The following is a 24789-nucleotide window of genomic DNA, read 5'->3' on the forward strand; positions in this document are numbered from 1 at the left end:
CAACAGATGGGGACGTTTGCAAGACAACCATCTGCCCGAACAGTTCGACGACGTCTGCAGAGCATGGACTGTTAGCTCGGAGACCACGGCTGCGGTTACCCTTGACGCTGCATCACAGACAGGAGCACCTGCGATGGTGTACTTAACGACGAACCTGGGTGCACGAATGGAAAAACGTCATGTTTTCGGATGAATCCAGGTTTTGTTTACAGCATTATGATGGTCGCATTCGTGTTTGGCGACATCGCGGTGAACGCACATTGGAAGCGTGTATTCATCATCGCCATACCGGCGTATCACCCGGCGTGATGGTATGGGGTGCTATTGGTTACACGTCTCGGTCACCTCTTGTTCGCATTGACAGCACTTTGAACAGTGGACGTTACATTTCAGATATGTTACGACCCGTGGCTCTACCCTTCATTCGATCACTGCGAAACCCTACATTTCAGCAGGTTAATACACGAACTCATGTTGCAAGTCCTGTACGGGCCTTTCTGGATACAGAAAATATTCGACTGCTGCCCTGGCCAGCACATTCTCCAGATCTCTCTCCAATTGAAAACGTCTGGTGAATAGTGCCCGAGCAACTGGCTCGTCACAATACGCCAGTCACTACTCTTGATGAACTGTGATATCGTGTTGAAGCTGCATGGGCAGCTGTAGCGGTACACGCCATCCAAGCTCTGTTTGACTCAATGCCCAGGCGTATCAAGGCCGTTAATGTGGCCAGAGGTGGTTGTTTTGGGTACTGATTTCTCGGGATCTATGCATCCAGACTGCGTGAAAATGTAATCACATGTCAGTTCTAGTATAATATATTTGTCCAATGAATACCCGTTTATCATCTGCATTTCTTCTTGGTGCAGCAATTTTAATTGCCAGTAGTGTACTTCTGCAATGCTGGCACAGATTGGAATCCCGGCGCCATAGTGCTGTTGCATGCCGCTCGAGGATCGCAAACAAAACGGCATAGCCCATCGGTAACGTGGAGTATTCTATGGTATTGGTTACATATGTTTGAAGGGAAACAACGCTGCAGAAATCCTTGGTGAGTTGATGAAAGTGTGCGGCGACAATGCTCAATAATGTGGCACAGTGGTTTTGTGGTGCAGAAGCTTAGCATGTGCTCAAACGAATTTGAATGTTGAAAAACGAAATGGCAGACCGTCTTTCTGAGAAGTACCAGGAAGCGCAAGACAAGTGTAGGGTCTGCTGCTCGAAGACCGGCGTATCGCAATCGAGGCGACTCTAAAAAAGTTAAAATCAGTCGTAGCTCAGTTTTCAACGTCCTGCTCGATATTGCGAACGTGACGAAGTTAACCGTCCGCTAGGTTCCGCAGCTGTTCAAACGCAGTCAGAGAGCCACCCTAGGTGTATCACTATGATCACGACACAATGGAGAAAATCAAGAAGTGGAAACATGTGGATTAATAACCGCCGGATTAGGCGAGGATCCAGCTATCATCGGGCAAGGTGATGTTGAGTGTTGTTTTGGACTGCCACGGTCTGTTACTAACAGATTATTCTCGTACGGGCAAACCGTCACAGAAGCATATTTCCGAAATCTCCTAACGAGCTTACGGGAGGCTGTCAAGACGAAGCGTCTCGAGAAGCTGATCAAGGGTGTGTTTTGATCATAGCAACGGTCCTACTCGTCCGCAGAGGACACAGTCACGTATGCCGCTTCTTTGGGCCACCAAATTTGCCTCAGCTCCTAGCCTTCCCCGCATTCTCCTTACATTGACTTCTTGCTCTTCCCTCGCATCAAGAAATCCTTTTAATGGCAGGCATTTGCAGAATGACGACGACTGATCTGCGAGTTGGAACGTTTCCTGAACGATTAAAGTGAAGACTAAGGTCTTCGCCAAGTCATCCGTCGTTGGGAAGACTGTGTCGCGTTGAAGGGTGAACACGCAGAGAACGACCGTCACCAACGTTCATGGTCGCATCTAGAATTTTTCGATGTTACAATTAAATCTTGATCATTACTTACCATACAGTATTCAGCATTTCCACAAAGTTCTCCAGTAACAATCGCCCTCTTTAGCCAAACATGCTAAAAGATAATGATGAGACAACAATAATCGCGGAACTAGGTGGTAGAATCCAGCTTCTAGAAAAATTTACATAACCGAAATTTAACGATGATGGGCGCGAATTACAAATTTCATACGTCTGACTTTTCTGGTTGGGCGTCTATTAAGCCCGAACGGTTTTTTGTATTCGTATTCATTGGGAACTATTTCACAGCTAAGTTCAGGTGTTGTCTCTTAGGCGCAATCATTTAGTGTAGCTGACTGTGATCAGTGCATGGTTGGTTTGGGAGAGCGAAACAGCAGCGACGTCATCGGTCCCATCGGATGAGGGAAGGATGGGGAAGAAAATCGGGCGTGCCCTTTCAAAGGAACCATCCGGGCATTTTCCTGGAGCGATTTAGGGAAATCACGGACAACCTAAACAGGATGGCCGGACGCGGGTTTGAACTGTAGTCCTCCCGAATGCGAGTCAGTGTGCTAACTACCGCGCCACCTCGCTCGGTTGGTCAGTGCATGCAGTGATTTACTAATGACAGTGAAAGAAAGGAGGGAGAGGGTGAAAACTAGGGCTTGCACAGCCTGCTCTTGTCGAACAGCTTCAAGGAGTCGCCAAGTTTAAGGTCCCAGCCAGCTTGTGTGTCACCATGAATAATGTCTCATGCTCTCACTCCATGAAACTCTGCCAGAGGTTCGGGATTTAGGCCGGATGTCAGAAACTATGTCACCACCTTTCCTCCCCTTTCCGATCACGTAAATATAAAGCTGTCATCTTCCAGATGGTTGAGATGATCGTAATGCTTTACTCAGCATGGTCCTATTGGAGGTTGTATGCGGTTGTTTCCCTACAATCTTTGGACCGACGTACTCAATCAGTTATAAGGAGACCTGGAGTTTACTGTGGACTCAGAACGATGGTGGAACTCGGCATTTTTATCACTAACAAACCTTGTTAGAGGTGAAAGAAGTGGTAAGTGACAGATAAAAATCCTAAGACTGAAAATGAATGGAAACCGAGACGTCTAGATCCGTGGTTACAAACTTTTACTATTGAGCCTTCGAGCCAGTCCGGCCCAATACTGGAGATGAATGTTTCTCCTGCTGTCAGAATTTCAACTCGATAGCCTCGATTCGATCACTATAACACTGGTGTCGATATCAGTCCTTAGTTACGGAGGCAGATTACAGTATGCAAGTATACTGTCCCTCTGTCGCTCCCACGCCCGTCCTTCCACAACCCGAAGCAAGAACACATATTGGAACTTAAATATCTTCCAAATTTTGCGGCCCTATCAGCAACTGTATAAATGAAATTACAATAAAATGAACACCCTTAGCTGCTTACAGGCGTTGACATACGTCAACGGGGACAGATGAAAAGGTGCGCCCCGACCGGAACTCGAACCCGGGATCTCCTGCTTACATGGCAGCCGCTCTATCCATCTGAGCCACCGAGGACACAGATGATAGCGCGACTGCAGGGATTTATCTCTGGCACGCCTCCCGCGAAACCCACATTCTCAATGTATTGTCCCGCACTACATTCGTGGTGCCCCCGCCCATTATACTCATTACTCGCGGCGCGTTGCTGATTCCCGTAAGAGTTCGGGCACTGCTTGTGCATTCGCACAGAAGAAGAAGATGGTCAAGTGGCCGGTGAGCCTTAACTATATATTTACCAAGATGGTATCTGTTCTTTCTGACCTGTCCGAAAGAACAGATACCATCGGTGACCAAGCAGCTCGTTAGAATGAAATTACAATGAAATGAACACCCTTAGCTTACATTGAGAATGTGGGTTTCGCGGGAGGCGTGCCAGAGATAAATCCCTGCAGTCGCGCTATCCTCTGTGTCCTCGGTTAACCGGTACGGTAACTCAGCGTGTTCGGTCAGAGGGTTAGCTGCCCTCTGCAATAGAAAAAACTGAGTTCCCCGATCAACAACGAACCAAAACGGGTGTCTTACGACGTCCGCCCCGAGCAGGTACAACGAAAGAAAGAGAACAAAATGAGATTAAAAAAAATAAAAGAAAAAAAGATGGATAGAGCGTCTGCCATGTAAGCACGAGATCCCGGGTTCGAGTCCCGGTCGGGGCACTCATTTTCATCTGTCCTCGTTGACGTATGTCAACGCCTGTAAGCAGCTAAGGGCGTCAATTTATTGTAATTTCATTCTAACGAGCTGCTTGGTCACCGATGGTATCTGTTCTTTCGGACAAGTCCGAAAGAACAGATACCATCTTGGTAAATAAACTGTATAAATATTAATTTTAATTTTAATAATTAATAGCCTCATTTGCACTGTTTGCCTAGCATTTACCTAGGTTTCAGTCGAGATAACCCAATCTTCTTCAGAATAACAGTAACTACCGTCTTTCCATAGTAGACATCGTCAAGCTAAAACTACAAATCCATAAATTATCGTCAGACTATAAATCTTATCTGGAACTGCCTCGGCCCCACTTCGCGACCGCGATGCGGCAGCCACGAGTGCTGTACTGGAACTGATCGTAACGTCATGAGGCCCGCCTAGGCGGACAATACCTTGCGCCTGCGCATAATCTGTATGATAGTTACTTGTTGGGACAAGATGTGAACTTAACTCCTGACCTTGAATTTACTAGTAAAGTGAAATAAAAGGTATAGCTGAGGAAAAGGTCGTATATGTTAACCTGTGCAGAACGTAATTAGATCGACTGTCTTAACATTTATGAAGTATTCATTGGTCATGATATGAGGAAGACATGTGCTTACAATGTATGGCCTATCTAGCAAAATTTTTGTGCTTAAGCACGAAGTTTAATCACCTAAGAAGAACTTAGAAGTGGGAATAAAAATATAAAGCCAACATCGTCATTATTACGACTAGGTCTAGAAGTTTTTAAGACGTAATTGTTAAGCACTTGCTTAGCTATGGTTACACTGCATGAACATCTTATTGGCTTAGCACACAAATGGTCACGATTGAACTTAGGAACAAGTCTATATCTCATCTGTAACATCTGGCAATACGGGCCATATAAAATAGATGGTCATTATTCAAAATTAGTATATTTGACCAGAAATGGTCTAGAATCAAATCAAAAACTAATACACGTGCCTGATTGAGCTTCTTGGCGAATTTATGATTATGAGTTGCAGAAAACACTAAAGTAGGGGAAATGTGGCGGCAGGGGGGTACTCAATTTGCCTCCACGGAGGTGATCCACACACATACTGTAAAAACTATGTGTGGACCACTGCCATCATCATTCTGGCCTGGTGACCACTGTCATTGAACTTAGGGAATGACAGCGGAAATATGCTTAAAGCTAAAGTGTGACTTGGCGAACATCGCTCCAGTCAACACACTTAAAAACTATTGACCGACATAGGTCAAGTATGCTCAAAGCTACAATGTGACTTGGCGAACATCGCTCCAGTCAACACACTTAAAAACTATTGACCGACATAGGTCAAGTATGCTCAAAGCTAAAGTGTGACTTGGCGAACATCGCTCCAGTCAACACACTTAAAAACTATTGACCGACATAGGTCAAGTATGCTCAAAGCTACAGTGTGACTTGGCGAACATCGCTCCAGTCAACACACTTAAAAACTATTGACCGACATTGGTCAAGTATGCTCAAAGCTAAAGTGTGACTTGGCGAACATCGCTCCAGTCAACACACTTAAAAACTATTGACCGACATAGGTCAAGTATGCTCAAAGCTACAGTGTGACTTGGCGAACATCGCTCCAGTCAACACACTTAAAAACTATTGACCGACATAGGTCAAGTATGCTCAAAGCTAAAGTGTGACTTGGCGAACATCGCTCCAGTCAACACACTTAAAAACTATTGACTGACATAGGTCAATTATGGAATTTCCTGGAAGATTAAAACTGTGTGCCCGACCGAGACTCGAACTCGGGACCTTTGCCTTTCACGGGCAAGTGCTCTACCATCTGAGCTACCGGAGCACGACTCATGCCCGGTCCTCACAGCTTTACTTCTCCCAGTATCTCGTCTCCTGCCTAGATCAATTATGCTTAAAGCTAAAGTGTGACTTGGCGAATATCGCTCCGGTCAACACACTTAAAATAATTGACGGACATAGGTCAATAAGTACTTAAAGAACTAGTCTAAATTATGGGAGGATGACGGGAAATGGTTAAATTATGTGATTTCGCGAGCAACGCTCCAAGGACACCTTTAAACGTACCCTCTCGTGATACTTATATGGATTTGACTGCCATTAATTAACTTAATAAAAAGTTGTGTATGACTAGGTGATGCCATCACTGCTGTCGTATACAGATAATATTGACCACAATCAGTCATATTGAAGGATTATGTGGTAGCACCTATATTCTGTAAAGGGGTAGTGACTTGGAGATCGTCATTCTGGTTACTACACGTATATGCTATTGACCAATGAAGTTATTATCCACTATTTAAATCAAGTGTTGAAACCGGTCTTAACTCTAGAACGTTATTCTGAAGAAGGTTGGGTTATCCAACTGAAACCTAGGTAAATTCTAGGCAAACAGTGCAAATGAGGCTGTTAATTATTAAAATTAAAATTAACACATATTGGCACTGCACAGGACCTTTACGTATAAGTGACCGACTCTAGACACAGGCATCGCCAAAGAACTTAGTTCAGTTTATTAGTTGCAAGCTTCAAACATCATACTTACAATAAAGGTACAGGAGCTACATACTCCAAAAGACCAAAAACAAATATAAGATCTTATCTGGTTTTCGACCCCCTACATCTTAATTAGCGATTTATCTCTTTCGCCAGTTCCTACTGTCGGCGGCGCTGCGATTCTTCGCTTCGCAGTGGGCAGGTCTTCCGCTTCTCGCGCAGGCGTAGTGGCCTGGACCCGGGGTATAAACGTGGCGCCATTTCTAATGTTCATTGGCCTCAGCCTCGACCGCCACCACACCTGGGCTCCCCATCTCCTCACCATCCAAAACAAAACTCACAACAGACATCGCCTCCTGAAACTCCTGTCTGGGCCAGACATGGGACCTGCATCCTTCCACCATCCTTCACACCTACAAATCCTTGATCTGCCCCATCCTCCGTTATGCCAGTGTAGCTTGGATTTCCGCCCCTCCCAGGTTCTATGAATCCCTCCAAATCCTCGAACGCCATGCGCTCCGCCTCGCCTTCTGCATCCACCTTCCGTCCCCTATGCGCATCCTCTACGACCTCATGCCCTTGCCCCACCTTCTCCCTTTCCTTCAACACGTCCGCACACTATATATTGTCTGCTGCATTGATCCCGCTCAACCCCTGGTGTCTCCCTTCCTCTCCGCCCCCAGCCCGTTGTCACGCCTTTACCATTGTATCCCACCCTCTCTCCATCTCCACACCCTCCACCTCCTTTCCCAACGCAACTTCCACCATCTACCCCTCCCGGGTGATGAGCTTCACCCTGACATCTACCCTTCCTACAAACTCTAACTCCATCTTCCTGCCTCCTCCTCAGGGCACCCTCTTCTCCCCCTCCCTTCTCCTTAGTGGCTTTTCCCTCCTACTCCCTCTCCCTCCCTTGTGCTCCCCATCAGTGTCTCTGCACTCCCTCCTGCCTTGTCTTCCCTCTTCATCTCCTGCCCCACCGGTCTCCTGCCTCTTAGTGTACCCGCTGGTGCCCCTACCCTCTTCATCCCGCCGCCGCCTCCCCTGCTGCCCCTTTCTCTCCCCTCCTTTTCCATCCTCTCCGGCCTCTCCCTCGGCAGGTCGCACCTGGCAGTTTTATTCTTCATCACGTGTGCTCCAAGCGGGTTTTAAGTGTGTTGTTCTGGAGTGTTTTTAATACTGTGGCCGACTTTTAACCTGTGCATGTGCCTTCAGTGTCTTCTTTGTGTTTTAAGAATCGCCAGCTGTGTTTTTTAACTTTATGACAACTTTTTTAATCGTCCCCCCATGAACGTCTCCATGTCAGTGTATTTTTACCTCCATTATCTCCCATTACTCTGTTTTATGTTCCCCTTTTTATCGCCTTTATATGTAACATTTTATTCTTGTCTTAGTTGCCGTGTCACTCGGCTGAAGAGCAGTGGATTGTGTCGCTGATAGCCCTGCCCTGCCCACATGGGACAGGGGCATGAAATCATAATAAAGGAAAAAATGTTCATTCAGCTCCGGCGTGACTGTGTACACAGTCATTACATCTGAAGATGGCGGCAAGGTGAATCGCCTAAATATCTTGTAGTGGAGACAATCATATCTGGCAGCATACCTGTGAAAATACACTCCAGTTTCTTATGTACAATTCAATTTCTTTTTCTAATTTACAGTTTAGTTAAAATTAATTTTAAATTTGCTAGAAATGTAGGTTTATTGGCAATCAACAAATGAAATTCTTTTTAAAAAAGCTTTTTATTCCTGACATTTCTTTTAATAGATCACTGAAGATTTCAAACGGCACTGTAGCTCAAAAGTTTCAAAGTTTGGTGACCACTGCCTTAGAAGATCGGAAGACAGTCATTGCTTAATAATATACAAAATCATCAATAAACCATATCATCAATGAAATCAGGAGAAACAAACGAATAGGTCCGCACTGTTTTTAGCGTGGCATGGCCAGCTGACACACAAAAGGTCGAACTGTTGAATATTTGACTGAGAAAAAGATGTCTCATTGCGCGTATTTATCTGATTTCCAGCCCAACAATATATTTTTGTTTCCTTTCGCCAAACAAAAAGTGCGTCGACAGCGACTTTCATCACTACAGGTAGCTGCTGAATTATTCAGAAACAACTGTGAGGTACCATCATCAGAGTGGAAGCAATATTTCCAGAACCACATATATAAAAGTGTGTAAAAGTGCAAAGGCAAATGTTTTGAGACACAACAATAAGATTTAAATTTATCCATGTTCTATGTAATTGGCTAAGGTCAGCGACTATATTACAAATACTATAACGGAAACAAATCGCAACACCAAAAAGTAATTAATGTTGAGTGATGAAATTTCGAGAATACATTTGTCTCGGTAATATATTTAAGTGGTTAACATCGCAAGATCGTAGGTCAATGTCAGCGCGAAATAAGCTACTGCAAGAGTGAGAAATGGGGGTAGGAGAACTACAACTATATTATCAGTACTGCTTTTGGTCAATAGCTGGTCAAAATAACTTGCTTTTGCTCGGTTCCAGCTCTGTATACAGAAATAATACTTTTTTAGAGCAAACTATTCCCTCTGAAAAGTGTGTTACACTGCAATTCATTCCACCTGGAATGGACAAATTCAGCCTCTGGACGTTTATTTCTTCCGTGCCTACGAAACATATTATCGCACTATCTGCAGCTACGCCTTTTAGGATAGCCAGTTTCACGTTAAGTTCATGACTGACTGTTTCACGTTCGGTTACATTCCATCAGTTCTCACCACTCCGTTACACCAATATGCTTCTACATGCATTCATTAAGAGTGGATACCTAGCTGAACGTCCTGCACGGTTTGTAGCTCTCAAGGAGTTCGCCTTCGAACTTGATGGTGCGAAGCTTTGTGATCATTGTGGCGCACCATTTTTCATTCGGTGTTTACGGTTCAAGTTAATGGTTTGTTTTGAACATTTCTTGAATGTCGACGGTGGCAATTTTGTGAAGTGTAATACACTGAAGCGCCAAAGAAAGTGGTATAGGCATGCTTATTCAAATACCGAGATATGTAAACAGGCAGTATACTGTGCTGCGGTCGGCAACGCCTATATAGGACAATAGTCTGGCTCAGTTGTTAGATCGGTTACTGCTGCTACAATGGCATGTTATCAAGATTTAAGTGAGTTCGAATGTGGCGTTACAGTCGGTGCAAGAGCGATGGGACACAGCATCTCCGAGATAGTGATAAAGTGGAGATTTTCCGTTACGACCATTTCACGAGTGTACCGTGAATATCAGGAATCCGACCTCGCTGCGGCAGGTAAATGATCGTACAAGAACGGGACCAACGACGACTGCAGAGAATCGTTCAACGCTACACAAGTGCAACTCTTCCGAAAATGGCTGCAGATTTCAATGCTGGGCCATCAACAATTGTCAGCCTGGGAACCATTCAACGAAACATCATCGACATGGACTTTCAGAGCCGAAGACCCACTCGTGTACCCTTGATGACTGCACAACACAAAACTTTACGCCTCACCTTAACCTGTCAACACCGACACTGGATTGTTGATGACTGGAAACATGTTGCCTGGTAGGGCAAGTTTCGTTTCATATTGTATCGAGCGGACGGACTTGTATGGAGACAACATCATGAATCCATGGATCCTGAATGTCAGCAGCGGACTGTTCAAGCTGGTGGAGGCTCTATAATAGTGGGGGGAGTGTGCAATTGGAGTGATATGAGCCCCCTGGTACGTCTAGATACGATTCTGACAGATGATACTTACGTAAGCATCCTGTCTGATCACCTGCATCCATTCATGTCCATTGTGCATTCCGACGGACTTAGGCGATTCCAAAAGGACAATGCGACACCCCACTCGTCCGAATTGCTACAGAGTGGCTCCAGGAACACTCTTCTGAGTTTAAACACTTACGCTGGCCACCAAACTCGCGAGACATGAACATTATTGAGCACATCTGGGATGCATTGCAACATGCTGCTCACAAGAGATCTCCACCCCCTCGTACTCTTATGGATTTATGGACAGTCCTGCAGGATTCATGGTGTCAATTCCCTCCAGCATTACTTCAAACTTTAGTCGAGTCCATGTCACTTTGTGTTGCGGCATTTCCGCGTACATGTGGGGGCCCTACACGATATTAGGCAGGGGTACCAGTTTCTTTGGCTCTTCAGTGTATATACATCCCATAGAACGTTGATCTCTACGACTCCTGGACACTCGTTTTCTGTCGGCCTCCTGATACACATGATGCGTCATTAGCAGCTAATATTTTTCCTGTAATAACTGTTAACAAAACACTTTCAAATGAATCTTACTAAAGATAGAATTTGCGACCTCGCACTCTAAGGTGTTCCCCATCAGGACGCCACAGCTGCAACATCGAAAGCTCGCCTCGCTGACAAGCGGTAGCCGAATCGCCACTAGGAGGCGCGGCGAACGACGGCCTAATTTCTTCCAAACTTACCTGATAGACAATAGCCCGCAATAAAAACTACCGCCGCCCCTCCACTCAAGGCGCTGCACGACCAGTGTCGGAAAGCACCAAGCCACTCACCAGCATGGGAATGCCGGCAACGGAGCCAACCACAAGACGCCATCTGTTCACATCTTCGTCACACTGCAACTTGGCCCCATGGAGCTCTGGCACCCCATATCGTGGTAAATCACAGTTTACTACTGTGTTCTCTTCTGGGACAATCGTCCTAACCTGTGATCCTTCAGGACATAGAACTTTGTCTGTTAGAATCAAAGAAATTCTCTATCTCAACAAACGGTATTAAACTTTATGGACTGTACTGAACTGAGACCAATCTCTCAACCAGCCAAACAACAGTTGTTCTTGTATACAATTCAAGTGGTTCTGAATAGATAATTGTGTTCTATGTGTTCATTAATAAATATATTGTTGTTTGACTAGCTGGGAGTGAATTCTTGAAGACCGAGCCCAATTTGTGGCACTTCGGTATTGTTGATGAGATTTTTCATGGACTTAGTCTGTGCTTTGCACTGAATTCCATGTAGACGGTTTTTCTATGTGCTCTTTTCACTTCCTTGGTGTTCTAAAGGACAATTCGCGTTTAGCACGCATGTTGTCAGCACTGAGGTGTCCACCCAACTGCTCTCAGTCTCGCAGAATATGCAGCAGGCATTGCAGACCATGCAGTAGGCACAAGAACTGATGATGGAAAAGATGGCCGCTACCACCAAGTACATCAGGTGTCCAGCCGACTGTCTTGAATCGACTCCATGGTGAAGGGCTTCGGGGCAACATCACCTTCATTCCTGACATTCGAAAGGAAAGCAGAATCGTGGGCCAACCACATTATCCACCTGGAACAACACTTCATAGGTCAAGGAATCTCAGACGATATCCAGTAGCGCTCATTTCTGTCACCTCTGGCAGTATTTGAACCCCAGTGTAGAACCACGTGACTTGTCCTCCAAATAGCTTAAGAATAACCTGATGTATTGTTTTGATTCCCAAATACATGTAGCCACTGACCAGCACAAACTTTTCTGTTGCCCTGAAAAGAATGAAAAATCGTACTGAGAACGGATCGCAAAACTGAATGACTCTCCTGGGATTGTCATTTCTGTGTACAGAGTCAAAGTGTAAATAATTCTACAAAAAATTAATTGGTCAGAGACATGATTTAAGTTCCTTTGCATGATGAAGAGCTCAGTAATGACCTAAAACTAGGTGACACCTCATTAACGACTTGTCTCCCGCTCGTTCGACTGTTCGACATTTAGTATCGTCCTCAGCGGTCCTGCAGAATCCGTCACAAGTATTCTCCACGGGCGCGCCACGCAAGATCCAAACCCAGCCACACCACATCAGTTTCCCGGTTCCGCCAGACAACTCCCCCACCACACGGGATGTTCCGGGAAGCCGGCATAATCAGGAACTACAATCACGTAGCAATTGTTTCATCATGCACCAGCAACAGTGGTGCTATTTTCGTCTCGCGTAGTGTAAGGCCTGTAGTAAATCTGGCCATAAGGCAGAAGATTGTCAATCAATGTTCAACATGAATGTCGACAGTAAGTACCTTAACGAGTTGGGCAAGGACTCGGAAGAAAAGGAAGGTTTTGCAGGCCCAATGTTCTCCATGTAAAGGCAGTGCTACCTACTTTAGACAGAATCTTCACTTTGGAGATCTCATTAAACGATAATCTCGTCACATTCCAAATAGGCACCGACTCCTCCACAATCACTGTTAATTGGGACACTTACAAGGATCTGGGTTCACCACCACTGCCGTCTTTTGCCCAACAGTTAAAAAGTTATGACAAAGATACCACTGAGGTGAGGGGACAATTTCTTTCCACAGTAAAATATCAAAAATCTTCCCTGGCTGCTCGAATACTGGTCGTCGTCATACAGGGAGGTCACCAACTTCTTAGGTTTCGATCTTTCTGGCGCACTCAGCTGGAAGTTCTTGACTCCATGAGCCGCATCCAGTCGTTTGGATCTAGTACCTATCTTCAAGTATTATTAACGAAGTACGCTTCAGTCTTCTCTCATCAGATGATGTGCGTCTCTAACTTTGAGGTACATTTTACGCTGAAGTTGCCAGCGACTCCCAAGCCCTTCAAAGCGCGGAATGTGCCTTTCATGTTAAGGGAAAAACTACACCTAGAACTCCAAGGATTTGCAAGAGGAAGGAGTCCTGACACTTGTCTCTAACAGTCAGGGGGCTGATCTTATTCTTTTAGTAGAAAACCCCAATGCTTCTCTGATAATTTGAGGCGATTTTAAATCAGTAGTAAATGCCAAATCCATCACTGATTCTTATCATTTCAAAGATGGAAGATATTGTGACAAAACATTCCAGGGGCACGCTGTTCGCAAAGATCGACTATACGAAAGCCTACACTGGTGTCCAAAATTAAAGCAACAAACCGGAATTTTGCAAGGTTATGTTTATTTTGCCACGAAACAGTATAATCAGGTGATAGTAAAGTAGAAACAATGAAAAGAATACAGAACGTAAACAACTGCACATGCTTAACGGTAGAAAAAAATTTTCTTCTTTTTTTTCCAACTTAACAGATTTACACACAATCTGACAACTGGTTAATGCGTTCAGTATTGGGTGTGACCACCTTCGGCAGCAATACAGGCCTGACAAGCGATAGAGCATGCTGGAATGATGTCATCAATCTCATTTTGAGGCAGTAACGCCCAGTCTTCCTGCACTACTGCTCGCTTGTCTTGGAGAGTGGTTGGTGGAAGCTGACGTGATGCAACCCATGTCCCTAGTGCTCTATGGGATTCAAATCGAGAGAGCGAGCGGGCCACGCCATGCGTGCAATATCTTCCGTTTCCAGTAAAACATCATCCATCTGTGCTCTATGGGGTCGAGCATTATCATCCATCAATACAGCACCTTGCAACAACTGTACATGAGCTCCGAAGATCTCATCACGATACCTGACAGCAGTTAAACCTTGCCGATTTAACCGTACAAATTCATGAAGTGTTCGAGTAGTCAACATAATCCCTGCCCACGCAATTAGGCATCATCCTCGATATCAGTCTTTTTCCACAATGGTTGGATCCCAAAATCGCGTTCCTCATTCCCTCCAGATGCGAATCCGTCGAGAATCACTGTCCAGACCAAATCTGGACTCATCTGTGTAAAGAACATTGCCCCACTGTTTGACCGGCCAGGTGACTTGTTGTCGGCTCCACTCTAGACGTTCCCTTCTGTGAAGTTGCGTCAGAAGTACACATACGGCAGGTCTCCGACAATAAACGCCTCTGCTGAAGCCTTCTGTACGCCGTTTGCCTCGATACAACACGTCCAGTGAATGCTGCGAGGTCAGATGCCAGTTTGCGTGCAGTACTAAGGCAGTACCGCCGTGCCCTTATAGCCAAATAACGATTCTCTCTTTCTGTTGTCACATGTGGTCAGCCCGCCCCGGTCTTTGTGGTACAGTTTAAGTCTCTATAAACTGTCGTGACATCCGAAAAACAGCAGAACGATTCACATTAGGCCACCAGGCCACATCAGTTTGCGACTGTCCTGCTTCCATTCTTCCCATGGCCCTCCACCGCAGAGAGCCTGCGGTTGTGGACGCGGGACTACCCTGCAAACACTATCTCGTTTGAAATGTGCCCTGACACCATCGTTAGCGTGGCTGCCCGTTGACCAGACTGCCATCTTCCTTGCAGGACACGATTGTACGAACATTTGTTGTGTGATTATATTGTGAATTAGACTCAGGACATGGAAATAGAGGTTTGTCGCTTTAATTTTGGACACAAGTGTACTTCCAGCTGGCATTGTCTACATCTACATCTATATACGTATTCCGCAAGCCACTATACGGTGCGTGATGGAGGAAACCCTTTATTACTACTAGTCATTTCCTTTTCCATTCGCAAATAGAGCTAAGGAAAATCGATTGTTTATATGCCTCCATACGAGCACTTATTTCTCTTACCTTCGTGGTACATTGGCGACAGCAGAATCGTTTTACAGTCAGCTTCAAATGTCGGTTCTCTAAATTTTCTCAGTAATGTTCCTCCAAAAGAACGTCGCCTTCCCTCCAGAGATTTGAGTTCCCAAAGCATCTCTGTAATACTTTCATGTTGTTCAAACCTACCGTTAACAAATTTAGCAGCCCGCCTCTGATCTGCTTTGATGCTGTGCTTCAATCCAACCTGGTGCGGTTCCCAAACACTCGAGCAGTGCTCAAGAATAGGTCTACCTAGTCTTCTGTATGCTGTCTCCTTTACAGATGATATACACTTTCCTAAAATTCTCTCAATAAACTGAAATCAACTTATCACCTTCCCTTCTACAATCCGTGCATGCTCGTTCCATTGGATGATGACTCCAAATGCATCCTCGTAATTAACATGCCACTTGGCTTGTTCCAATATAATCACCTGCTTTCAGAATAGTTAGAAAGCCAGTCATTTTTCAAATAAACATGGAGAAATCTACCCAAGGATTTCCTCATGCAGCAAATTATCTAGATGACATCCTCATAATGGGCAAGAACGCCAAAGATCTGGCCACAAATTTTGACAGTATTTTCAGTGTCTTACAAAACGTGAACTTAAAATGCAATAAAGATGAAAGCCTCTTTTTTGTGCCGCAGGTGGAATATTTGGAACAAATTTTCAGTGCTTTCGGGACCCACCAACCAAAAACACATGGAAGCTATAAAAAACTACCGGCACCAAAGGATGCCAAACAGCTCAAGCCAGTTTTAGGACAGCGCAAATACTACTGGAAGCTCATATAGCATCCAGCCGCTATCGCCGAACCTCTTCATCAGCTGCTTCGCAAAAACTTTAAATGGAACTCGTCGCCCCACTGTAACAAGGCGTTTCAGGGCTTAAAACGTGCATTCCTCCAACCAATACCCTTTATGACTTACAGTGCTACCAAACTACTTATTGTCGCCGCAGATGCGCCAGACAATCGAGTTGGAACAGTTATCCCTCATAAAGTAAATGGACGTAGAATTCCCGATTGCTTTTGCATCAAAAACGCTGATGCCAGCTCAACACAACTACACTCCTGGAAATGGAAAAAAGAACACATTGACACCGGTGTGTCAGACCCACCATACTTGCTCCGGACACTGCGAGAGGGCTGTACAAGCAATGATCATACGCACGGCACAGTGGACACACCAGGAACCGCGGTGTTGGCCGTCGAATGGCGCTAGCTGCGCAGCATTTGTGCACCGCCGCCGTCAGTGTCAGCCAGTTTGCCGTGGCATACGGAGCTCCATCGCAGTCTTTAACACTGGTAGCATGCCGCGACAGCGTGGACGTGAACCGTATGTGCAGTTGACGGACTTTGAGCGAGGGCGTATAGTGGGCATGCGGGAGGCCGGGTGGACGTACCGCCGAATTGCTCAACACGTGGGGCGTGAGGTCTCCACAGTACATCGATGTTGTCGCCAGTGGTCGGCGGAAGGTGCACGTGCCCGTCGACCTGGGACCGGACCGCAGCGACGCACGGATGCACGCCAAGACCGTAGGATCCTACGCAGTGCCGTAGGGGACCGCACCGCCACTTCCCAGCAAATTAGGGACACTGTTGCTCCTGGGGTATCGGCGACGACCATTCGCAACCGTCTCCATGAAGCTGGGCTACGGTCCCGCACACCGTTAGGCCGTCTTCCGCTCACGCCCCAACATCGTGCAGCCCGCCTCCAGTGGTGTCGCGACAGGCGTGAATGGAGGGACGAATGGAGACGTGTCGTCTTCAGCGATGAGAGTCGCTTCTGCCTTGGTGCCAATTATGGTCATATGCGTGTTTGGCGCCGTGCAGGTGAGCGCCACAATCAGGACTGCATACGACCGAGGCACACAGAGCCAACACCCGGCATCATGGTGTGGGGAGCGATCTCCTACACTGGCCGTACACCACTGGTGATCGTCGAGGGGACACTGAATAGTGCACGGTACATCCAAACCGTCATCGAACCCATCGTTCTACCATTCCTAGACCGGCAAGGGAACTTGCTGTTCCAACAGGACAATGCACGTCCGCATGTATCCCGTGCCACCCAACGTGCTCTAGAAGGTGTAAGTCAACTACCCTGGCCAGCAAGATCTCCGGATCTGTCCCCCATTGAGCATGTTTGGGACTGGATGAAACGTCGTCTCACGCGGTCTGCACGTCCAGCACGAACGCTGGTCCAACTGAGGCGCCAGGTGGAAATGGCATGGCAAGCCGTTCCACAGGACTACATCCAGCATCTCTACGATCGTCTCCATGGGAAAATAGCAGCCTGCATTGCTGCGAAAGGTGGATATACACTGTACTAGTGCCGACATTGTGCATGCTCTGTTGCCTGTGTCTATGTGCCTGTGGTTCTGTCAGTGTGATCATGTGATGTATCTGACCCCATGAATGTGTCAATAAAGTTTCCCCTTCCTGGGACAATGAATTCACGGTGTTCTTATTTCAATTTCCAGGAGTGTATATTCAAATCGAAAAAGAAGCTTTCGCCATTCGATTACGTGTATGGTCGGCGTTTTGTTCTTTTAATGGACAAACATATCTGTGAATACGGTGTGGAACCTACAATTTTCTCCTTTGTTCCTCGTAGGATACTCTTATGACATCCACTACCACTTTACAACACAGAATGTGAAGTCACACCATAAGTTTGCTTTCACGTGGACATGGAATCAGACGCAATCGTTCCACAGTTTCCTGTAGATGCCAAGACGATTGCCTGATTGGAGCCTGAGGACCCTGTCTTTACATAAGTCATTAAACTGGTGAAACACATGTGGTCAACAGACAAAAAACCCATACAACACCTTGAAGTGCAGATGTATTGTCTCTATCGCCATGAACTATCAACACTTACGTGAGTTCTCATTCTCCATAATGACAGCAGTAAAACAAGGGCCATCATTCCAAACACTTTACAGCGCTGGATGTTAATGCTGTTCCATCAGTTCCATTGGGGGAGTAGTATCCCAAAAATAGTGGTTTCTGAACATGTTTTCTGGAAAGACATTCACAAAGAAACAGAACAGGTACTCGATACTTGCCAGCTATGTAAGCATAAACAAGCAACCCGACATACAATTATTTCCCATGGCCTCTGGAAATGTCTCCCTGTTTACAAATTCATCTAGGTTTCACAGGTCCTTTTCTAAAAATGGTACAAATGGCTCTAAGCACTATGGGACTTAACATCTGAGGTCATCAGTCCCCTAGACTTAGAACTACTTAAACCTAACTAACCTAAGGACATCATACACATCCATGCCCGAGGCAGGATTCAAACCTGCGACCGTAGCAGCAGCACGGTTCCGGACCGAAGCACCCAGAACCGTACGGCCACAGCGGCCGGCGGTCCTAATCTAAGTCCTTCTTGGTTGATATTGGGAATGTTGGGAGCAAATTCCCCTATTCCTCACATATGCAATCGAAAAGATCAGCAAAACCATACAAGCCTTATCACATGGATTTTTTTCTGTTGAACGTTTGCCTGAAACCATTGTGACAGACGTGGGGCGGCTTTCATTAGGTCCATACAGCATTGCTCCACCTGGTATCCAGAGTGACATCAGCATAATAGAATTGGCGGTGCCTTCACGTTATCGCTCGCGTCCTTCTGTTCTATGTCTCACAAGGGGGTGAGCCCAGTATAAAAGCTGTATGGTCAACCACAGCCTTCCTCGTTATCCATTGTAAAACCTTGAATGTATGATACTTGATGGCAGAGGCCTCTCTGATATCGCTACAAGCAGCAGGATGATATTTGAGCCACGGTTTTCTCCTGAGGGGGGCGACATTGAGTTCTGGCTTGTGTAGCTCATCTTCTCAGCAGGGCCATTGTTGAGGTCCAAGTCCTTGTGTTGTAGGCGTCTTACTAAAATGAGGCCACACCAGGATCAAGATGCCTTGGCAGAAGACTTCGATTCAGTTTCTGTTCCAGATCTTCTCCATCCGTGGTTCAAGAGAGCAAATTTCTCGACCTCCGCTATCGGGTGGAGAAATGTAGGGTCCCCTTGAATACGTCAGGCGTGCACTACACGCCGGAAGCGGCTACAAGGGTAGCGGAGTACGTGTGGAGTGCACATGGGGGTTTTTTAGGTTAGAGAATTCCCTCCCTAGGCCCGACAAGACGCCTCCTGAGACGCAGCAAGGTAGGAGTAGGCAAAATGCAACAGGGAATAACAATATTAATGTGCTAATAGTAAACTGCAGGAGCGTCTATAATAAACGGTCACAACGCCCATATAGTACTAGGGACAGAAAGTTGGCTGAAACCAGACGTAAACAGTAATGAAATCCTAAACTCAGATTGGAATGTATACCGCAGAGACAGGCTGGATAGTGAAGGGGGAGGCGTGTTTATAACGATAAGAAGTGCAATAGTATCGAAGGAAATTGACGGAGATCCGAAATGTGAAATGATTTGGCTGAAGGTCACGGTTAAAGCAGGCCCAGACATGGTAACTGGATGTCTCTATAGGCCCCCTGGCTCAGCAGCTGTTGTGGCTGAGCACCAGAAGGATATTTTGTAAAATATTTCGAGTAGATTTCCCCACCATGTTATAGTTCTGGGTGGAGATTTTAATTTGCCGGATATAGACTGGGAGACTCAAACGTTCATAACGGGCGGCAGGGACAAAGAATCCAGTGAAATCTTTTTAAGTGCTTTATCTGAAAACTATCTTGAGCAGTTAAACAGAGAACCGACTCGTGGCGATAACATATTAGACCTTCTGGTGACAAACAGACCCGAACTATTTGAAACAGTTAGCGCAGAACAGGGAATCAGCGATCATAAAGCGGTTACGGCATCGATGATTTCAGCCGTAAATAGAAATATTAAAAAGGGTAGGAAGATTTTTCCGTTTAGCAAAAGTGACAAAAAGCAGATTACAGACTACCTGACGGCTCAACACAGAAGTTTTGTCTCAAGTACAGATAGTGTTGAGGATCAGTGGACAAAGTTCAAAACCATCGTACATTATGCGTTAGATGAGTATGTGCCAAGCAAGATCGTAAGAGATGGAAAAGAGCCACCGTGGTACAACAACCGAGTTAGAAAACTGCTGCGGAATCAAAGGGAACTTCACAGCAAACATAAACATAGCCAAAGCCTTGCAGACAAACAAAAATTACGCGAAGCGAAATGTAGTGTGAGGAGGACTATGCGAGAGGCGTTCAATGAATTCGAAAGTAAAGTTCTATGTACTGACTTGGCAGAAAATCCAAAGAAATTTTGGTCTTATGTCAAAGCGGTAGGTGGATCAAAACAAAATGTCCAGCACTCTGTGACCAAAATGGTACTGAAACAGAGGATGACAGACTAAAGGCCGAAATACTAAATGTCTTTTTCCAAAGTTGTTTCACAGAGGAAGACTGCACTGTAGTTCCTTCTCTAGATTGTCGCACAGATGACAAAATGGTAGATATCGAAATAGACGACAGAGGGATAGAGAAACCATTAAAATCGCTCAAGAGAGGAAAGGCCTCTGGACCTGGTGGATACCAGTCCGATTTTACACAGAGTACGCGAAGGAACTTGCCCCCCTTCTTGCAGCGGTGTACCGTAGGTCTCTAGAAGAGCGTAGCGTTCCAAAGGATTGGAAAAGGGCACAGGTCATCCCCGTTTTCAAGAAGGGACGTCGAACAGATGTGCAGAACTATAGACCTATATCTCTAACGTCGATCAGTTGTAGAATTTTGGAACACGTATTATGTTCGAGTATAATGACTTTTCTGGATACTAGAAATCTACTCTGTAGGAATCAGCATGGGTTTGGAAAAAGACGGTCGTGTGAAACCCAGCTCGCGCTATTCGTCCACGAGACTCAGAGGGCTATAGACACGGGTTGACAGGTAGATGCCGTGTTTCTTGACTTCCGCAAGGCGTTCGATACAGTTCCCCACAGTCGTTTAATGCACAAAGTAAGAGCATTTGGACTATCAGACCAATTGTGTGATTGGATTGAGGAGTTCCTAGATAACAGAACGCAGCATGTCATTCTCAATGGAGAGAAGTCTTCCCAAGTAAGAGTGATTTCAGGAGTGCCGCCGGGGAGTGTCATAGGACCGTTGCTATTCACAATATACATAAATGACCTTGTGGATGACATCGGAAGTTCACTGAGGCTTTTTGCAGATGATGCTGTGGTGTATCGAGAGGTTGTAACAATGGAAAATTGTACTGAAATGCAGGAAGATTTGCAGCGAATTGACGCATGGTGCAGGGAATGGCAATTGAATATCAATGTAGACAAGTGTAATGTGCTGCGAATACATAGAAAGATAGATCCTTTATCATTTAGCTACAAAATAGCAGGTCAGCAACTGGAAGCAGTTAATTCCATAAATTATCTGGGAGTACGCATTAGGAGTGATTTAAAATGGAATGATGAAATAAAGTCGATCGTCGGTAAAGCAAATGCCAGACTGAGATTCATTGGAAGAATCCTAAGGAAATTTAATCCGAAAACAAAGGAAGTAGGTTACAGTACGCTTGTTCGCCCACTGCTTGAATACTGCTCAGCAGTGTGGGATCCGTACCAGGTAGGGTTGATAGAAGAGATAGAGAAGGTCCAACGGAGAGCAGCGCGCTTCGTTACAGGATCATTTAGTAATCGCGAAAGCGTTACGGAGATGATAGATAAGCTCCAGTGGAAGACTCTGCAGGAGAGACGCTCAGTAGCTCGGTACGGGCTTTTGTTAAAGTTTCGAGAACATACCTTCACCGAAGAGTCAAGCAGTATATTGCTCCCTCCTACGTATATCTCGCGAAGAGACCATGAGGATAAAATCAGAGAGATTAGAGCCCACACAGAGGAATACCAACAATCCTTCTTTCCACGAACAATACGAGACTGGAATAGAAGGGAGAACCGATAGAGGTACTCAAGGTACCCTCTGCCACACAGCGTCAGGTGGCTTTCGGAGTGTGGATGTAGATGGATGTAGATGACCTCTTTCAGCAGCCCTAGCTCCAGACAGCCACTGTACACATCGACACCAATCCCCAGCTGGTACATCCCTTGAAACCGATGCTACAGGTCCCATGGAAGTTGATAGCAATGGCCCTCATTCATATTTTCCTCAGGACACCAGCAATGGTGACACCAACGCCCTGGACAATGAGGTTGCCCACCATCTCTTCCCTGAAGAGGGTTGATGTATCTGGGCATATGGCCCACCAACATAGCAGGAGAGTACCATGGGTAGCTGATGTTCCAGCTCATAGAGGCCAAGGAAAAGAGAGCCATAACAAACTAAGATCCCCACGACAACATCAACCATAGTCTGTCGTCAGGGGCTATTCAGGATGTTACCACTGTGACCCAAAGCCCTCTCCTTGCTGAAAGGTTGCAGTCACATCGCTCCTACGAGTTGCAGTAAATGTTGGCCTAGTTTCTTCCGCACTATCACAAGGTCTAAAATAGTCCACAACAAATCCTTCCACCAGCACGGTGCCTAAGGCATCATGTGGTCAGTATCCAGCACTGGGAAGCCTGACAGTAGCGTGAGAACACTGTAAATGACACCAACCATATGCTGCCAGCCAACCATGTCTTTGCTATGCTGTGCCTTCGCCTCACTGGGCCCTGGTACTCTGGACTGTCGTATAGCATGGCTTATTACTACCTTAGCAACTGATTATGTCTTAGCGTTAAGAAACATATATACTGCACACATCTCCACCTCCCCTCTCTCTCTGTCCATCTCTTCCTCCCCCTCTCCTTGCATTTCCACTTGCCCCTCACTCTGTCCATCTGCGTTCTCTCCTCTCTGTCCACATCCTCCTCCCCTCTATCTCCCTCTCCTCTTCCCCTCTCTCTGTCTATCTCCTCCAGCCCTCCTCGCTCCATCTCCTCCTCCCCGTCTCTCTGTTCATCTTCTCCGCCCCCTCTTTCTCTTCATCTTCTTCTCTTTCCTCTCTCCATCTAACATCCCCTCTCCCCCCTCTCTCCTCCTTCTCTGTCCGCCTCCTAATTTAAGGTGACACTGGGAATTGTGTCAGGGTGCAGATTTCTGCTCCTCGTTGCAACTTCGCCTATTTTGAAGTTATGGTACTCGAAATTATAATAAATCATATAGATCATGAATGAAAATGAATTCCTAGTTTTTGTTGTTGGTATTTAATCTTTTTAACAAGTTTTTTTTATTTTTGTACAGGAGACAATCACAAAACTTCAGGAATACAATATTTTTCGTTTTTTGGATACTGTGTCGTAAGAGTATGAACTGTTTTTCTAAACTATTAGTGAAAGTGCACATACAATTGACCATGGTAAAAACACTCTGATCGTCAATCAATTCTAGTGTATCTGAATGTCCGATCTCGAGCCTTATTTATTGTTACCATAAACGAAACCTTGATTCGCTTAAACTGAATGGGTGTATCGGTTGGTATCATTGGTATACAAGGTAGGAGAGAGATCTCTCCAGCTGCTGGATCTGTGAGGATAGCAGCTTCAATGACATTATTTTGCATATTTTTAATCTGCGTACAAGTAGCATTAAAAGTTTCGGACGATTCAGATCAGTAGTACCGTAGTATCCTAATCATGAGCCGGTAATAACCGCGTGGGGTAGCCGTGCGGTCTGAGGCGTCTTGTCACGGTCCTCGCTGCTCCCGCCGTCGGAGGTTCGAGTCCTCCCTCGGGCATGGGTTTGTGTGTTGTCCTTAGCGTAAGTTAGTTTAAGTTAGAGTAAGTAGTGCGTAAGCCTAGGGACCGATGACCTCGGCAGTTTGATCCCATAGTCCTTACCACAAATTTCCAAATAAGCCAGTAACCTACAAGTACAACTTCCCTAACTTTTTTGTTAAAACGGAGTGCGAGGATGGAAGCTAACGAACGCATTGTTGTGAATAAAATTTTTGCTTAAAATTATATACACGTTGGAATAATATACCTGGGAGAAACAGTTTGTCTAATGTATTAACTTACCTGCTATCGTAGTTAAAACCAACTGCAGGAAAGAAATTGAAACCACACATTTTCACAGCACAGCACAGCCTTTTCTTTATCTCAGCTGTTTTATCAGAAAACTCGCACTTTGCCGTTTAAAGAGATGTGTGTACGATAGCTTACGTCTGCCCGAATGTTTATTGGAATATCATGTAAGAATTTGAAGTACATCGTTCGAGATTTTAGAAAGCAATGTCCCCTTTATAAACTGACGGTATTAAAAGCGAAACCCCAAAAATTAGTTAATTTAGAGTAAAGAAATTTTGGGAATACATTTGTCCAAGGTAATTCTATAAATGTTGGCCCCAAAGCGAAACAGCTTGTTATTGGCCATCGAAATGACGTCAGCGTCGAAGCAGAGCTGCGAGAGAGGGGCACGAAGCTGTACTGTGCCGTCACAAACTAGACTACTTAACATACCAAATTTGCGGTTTAGGCATTGTTTATTGGTAGTTACTTACCTCGTTTGATACCTCTGACTGCTGCAGACTACCACTGAGGAGATTTCCGTCTCTGTGATGTTGCTGCTTTCTCTCTCTTCAATTTCATATTGAGATATCGTACTCAAATAAAAATTCTGGTCCGTAAGAATGTTTTAATTATCTCCGGCGCCACGTGACGATATTTCAGCGAAATCATGTCAGCTAATCTCTTAGATATATATT

Source organism: Schistocerca serialis, chromosome 2 (genome assembly GCF_023864345.2).
Source record: "Schistocerca serialis cubense isolate TAMUIC-IGC-003099 chromosome 2, iqSchSeri2.2, whole genome shotgun sequence".
NCBI lineage: Eukaryota > Metazoa > Arthropoda > Insecta > Orthoptera > Acrididae > Schistocerca > Schistocerca serialis.